Below are 5,000 nucleotides of genomic sequence, written 5' to 3'. Positions count from 1 at the left end.
AATTTGGCTGGATTTGGGGAACTGTAAAGGACTGTGCACCCTTTGTTGTAAACAGTGGGGCGATGCGTATATGCAGGCCAACTTTTTTGCAGATACTTTGCTAATTCTGTTTAAATTACTAGAGACGGTAGACGATTATCGATCTGCATACCAAGGCTGTTGATTTCCTTGCTAATACTTACGGGTTTGTCACTTAGCTATGTGATGGATGCACAAATGTTATCAGGTATCTGGCGTCTAGGTATTGTTTTTTTTTCTGGTGTCAGAGATACCCGTATCTCGGGGGTTTTGGGCATTACAGATAAAGGTGAAAATACAGTATCAGCGTAAGCTGTAACATCAGGGAGAGTTGCAGGATATCATGAAGTAAAAACGTTCCACAGAAGTAATCCGATGACACTATCTTGTGTACACTGGCATATATGGGAAATTTACTAGATGTGTGACCATCAACGACACTCTTTGTGTTCTTTTTGGAGATAGTCCTCAAGTACCATTAGCATATTTTTTTTTACGGTAGGTTCATGTTTGAGCCGCCGTGGTCACAGCATGATACTTAGTTTTCATGTTGTGATGCTCTTGGAGTGAGTACGTGGTAGGGTCCCCTACCATATTGCATATTGCCGTCTACGTAAAGACTTCAGATTTGATGCAAGGCCCTTGTGTCACTCTGTCAAAAGCTTTTGCAATGGGAGGTTTACCTTTCGATATCAAAGCTTTGGGGCCATCTGTAGTTAGGTGCTGAGTAGATATGAAGGCGATCTCTGGGCCCTGAAACAAAAGTCTTGAATGAAGCACGTATTTTGTCAAAATTTGTTCAAATATTTTCTCTAAGTACTTTCCAATATAAGTCTTTACTACAACAAAGGCATGTTTGAAACTTTGGCAAGAGGAGCATTGATTGAATAACATATATGTTAAAAGGAGTTCCAAATTTAAGCCATTTACTGCAAATGACACATTTTATGAAATTAGGGAGAGAATCAGCCAGCTGAAAAGACACCTGTGAAAGTGTGTGAAAACTTATTTTTTTGGTCCTATGGCCCTTCTGGCCCAACCCCATTCAAGTGGATCACGAAAAAAGCTGAGCTTTGAGTGAGTCATGAAAGGAATCGATTTAATTTAAATTATTTTGCTGCATCAACAGTAAGGTCTTGTTGGCGAAACCTTTTGGTTTAAAAAAGTTAATATTTCAGATGTTTAAAAATCTCAAGGAGATGTCTCTATAAAAAAATATCAATTTTAATTATATTAAAAGCAAGCATAATATTAACTTTGAATGTATAAAAACATTGCATAAATTTACACCCAAAATTAATTTTGTTAATTAGCCCATATACATCCCTATCAAATTTCTAGAATAACCATCGGTAAAGTTTCAAAACCGTTTTCTTCACCCCAAGGGCAAGTGAGAACAAACCCGCAAATACTAAGCTCTTTTGTAGCCATCACTTTAACGTTTGATGTGAGGCAACCCCTGTAGGCCTTCAGTCAAAAATTAGACCCAAGTACTTCACTCTTTGGGTAAACGCAAAAAGTTGCTCCTAATAGATGGAAATGGAACTTTCCACTTTTTGGAAAAGACACATGTCTTATTTGGAGTCAATTTGCAACCTACTTTACAGCGTCAGCATGTGGCTGCAAATTTCCTCCTGACCAGTAACCCCCAGTGGAATCATCCCCACCTTATATCATTTATAGCAGGCAAACAGTTCCACTTAAGATCCCCTCCAGCTGGTCCTCCAGGTTAAGAAGCTGTTTCAAACCGGGAAATCCAAACTTCTTTCTCAAGAAAGATAAGTAATGCTCCTCTTAAAACAATGTCATATAGCTTCATGAGTGTGTCATGCTTCCAAGTAATACCATAAGCCTTTTTTGAGGTCAAAGAAGACGGCTAACACGTGACATCACTGTGTGAAAGACTTTTGTATAGCAGTCTCCATCCTCACTACCTGTGGTGGATCTCAATTTTCTAAACCCATATTGATATGGGGTCAACACATTTTCCTTTTATAGCAGTCATGTCAACCTGAATATTACCATTTTCTCCATCAGCTTGCAGATGCAACTGGTTTGAGAAATTGGTCTGTAATTCCATGGAATGGAAACAACTATGTCAGTTTTGGGAATAGGCATCATTATAGCTTATTTCTATGTGGATGGCGCTGTGCCCTCCCTAAAGATCCTTCTGAATAAGTCTAACAGGAACTTTTGGGAGCTCTCTGATAAGTGAGATATCATTTGGTAAGGAATATCGATACTTCTTGGGGCATTCATATAGGAAAGCTGCAGAGTCCATCTCCCTGTGCAAAAATGGCAAGTTGTATGGAAGTTCTGCTGCAGTCCTACTAAAGTGGGAATCGTTCCTGTTCACACCGAAGGGTAGAGAATCAGGCAGTGTTAGATGCTCTAGAGGAAATCTCTGCCATGGATTAGCTATCTCATTTGCAATATCTTTTTTAGTCTGTTAGGATTATCTCATCTATTTTCAGAGTAAGTGGTGACATGGATGTGCTCTTCCCAGAAATATTGCACACCTTGTCCCATACCCATACTAAGGGGGTCCTAGAGTTAATCGAGGAAATGTACTGTCTCCAAAATGTCCATTTAGCCTGGCCTTGGCTCGATTCCTTTTGTAACAGATCAAGGTCACATTGCCTAGGCATCGTTTCAGCTGTTCTGGTGCAGCTTTTCTAGTTCTGACAGCTTATTGGCATTCACCAGGCCACCACGATACCTGAAGTCGATGGTACTGCCCACTATGTTTGGGAATGGATGCAGTGTCATCTGCAGGTGGATAGCCTGAAAGGGAATATCCTGACATATCACTTCTACTCCTTCAGGATTCCATTACCTTTGGGTCCCATAGTGGGCTTGAACTTGTAATCTTTGGGAAAGCAGACAGAATGGGTTACATGAAGCTATAGTTTGTTGCAATCCCCCCCCCCCCATTTTGCTTTGAATTTCCTGATAATCAATTTGGGATTTTGGGTAACCATTTCATCAGTTGAAGCTCTATGGCCCACCCACACCTTAGGCTTTCCTTTACCAGTTTTGGGAGTGCCTTATGAAGGGATGTTGTTTACCTGTGGCCCACTTTCCACAGGCTTTCTTTAGACAGGCTCAGGATTCCTTTGACTGGGCAAAGGGCGGACATGACCCCTTTTGGTTCATGGGGATTCTGTCTAGCAGTGGAGGCCCCTGTAGATGGGGCACTAGTGCTGTTAACCTTTGAGGGCTAGGGAGCCTTGCCTGATGGCTCCAAAGACCTTGCTTTAAGAGGAGTCTCCTCAGCAGACTCCTCATTCCTACTCCATTTCTGCCAGAACAACTTACCAGAGGCATTTTCTGCATTTGAAGACTGAAGTTGAACTGTAGTGGTTGCAGAAGTTAAGAGATAATAAGAACGGTCAGGCTAAAATCGAGGCAAAGACTTACCTGGCTGTGTGAACTTCATTGGACAAAATGCTTTGCCTCTGGAAAACTACTTTCTCCTTGTTTCTAAATACCAATAGTTTTTTTTCAGATTTGTTGATGTTACTTGTTTTGTAGAAGCTTCATGAGTTTTCTTTGCATTGATAACAGTATACTGGCCCTGGACATTTGTCATCTTGAGGACCTGTTGTACCAAAACCTGAAACCTCTTGGTATTTCTATCTTCCTTAAAGGGCAAGACCATAACCCTGGCGGTGGAAGCACCGCATGGGTTGGGCACATATCCTTTACCTGGTGTAGAACCATGCCAACTTTACCAATTCAGAAGGACTAATGTTTCAAAGTTAAAGAGAACTGGTGTCGATTGTTTCACATCAACTTTCTTCTTAAAATACCTTACTGCACTACCTTAACTAATGTTTTTTCAGAATACCCATCAGGTGATCAAGTGATCTGTGAGGAGAACATAAGACTTGAACCCCAGATGTCACATGCAGACGGTCCCCTCTTGTCTAATGTCGGAACTTCGAACCCTCAGGCTATCCTCTTGCTGTGGCATGATCCAAGGGTCACATTGACACGCTTCAACTAGGAAGCATTCCGATTCCCATTTTTTGACCTTTGTAACCTGGAAAGGTTTTTAGATAAAAACCAGGAAGCGTTTGAAAGGGATTCGCCAAGGGATTTCTAATTGAGTAGATGGATGTACATCTACCACTCGGACTGGTGTCTTATCTCTTTGGGGAGTGTTTGTCGTGGTGTGAGTGCCCATGGTATGGGTGGGTGCTGAAGGTGATGTGGAAGATCAATGAGGGAGTCGGGAGGCTCCCCAAGTCGCGAAGGAGTGGGTAGTCCTGTGTTGCTGCTGATTGTCGTGTTTTGCTGGAGGATCGTAGAATGCTGCTCTCGTTTCCGGATTCTGCGGCTTAAGTACACTAGCGGTGTTTAAACCACAGGAAGAGGGGAGCCAATGGGGACCTGAGAAGTTTTCTGTGTCAACCATTCAGAACTCTGCAGTGAGTCGAGAGAAACACCTGCTGGTTTAGAGTGCAGGGACATAGCTGTGGACCTGATTGACCCAATCTGGGGGGTATGCTGAACTTCAGGTTGCGGGGCATGCTGGGTACCATAGATCATTAGGGAAAGAGCGAGTTCTTTTAAATTTTTTACAAATAGAAATTATAATTCTTCATCTCTTACCACATGCAGTCCAGGGTAATTTAATGCAAGGAATATACACATCATGACCTATGCAATCTGATGGGCGACTACTTGATCCAACCATTTTGGGCAAACCCCCGTCTAACAGAATAGAGGACTAAATAGTTGTTGCTATCTGTAGGCGCAGCATTCAGCACACTCAAACCCCCAAGACTCCTGTCTCCTAGCAGTACAGACGCCACCCATGAACCGTGGGAAATTCTTCCTGGTCCAAATGAGGTGAACCAGGATGGTGCACATTCCTCTCACGCCTTGTTGCCTTAGGGGCCATTTTGTCTCATCATCACTGGTCCCTCCCTATGGTACCCTAGCTCACCAAATTATTTACTCAAACCCCAAAAACT

The sequence above is a fragment of the Penaeus monodon genome, chromosome 43, assembly GCF_015228065.2.
Source record: "Penaeus monodon isolate SGIC_2016 chromosome 43, NSTDA_Pmon_1, whole genome shotgun sequence".
Lineage (NCBI taxonomy): Eukaryota > Metazoa > Arthropoda > Malacostraca > Decapoda > Penaeidae > Penaeus > Penaeus monodon.
The sequence above is the reverse complement of the archived record's forward strand: the minus strand, read 5'-3'. Positions refer to the sequence as shown.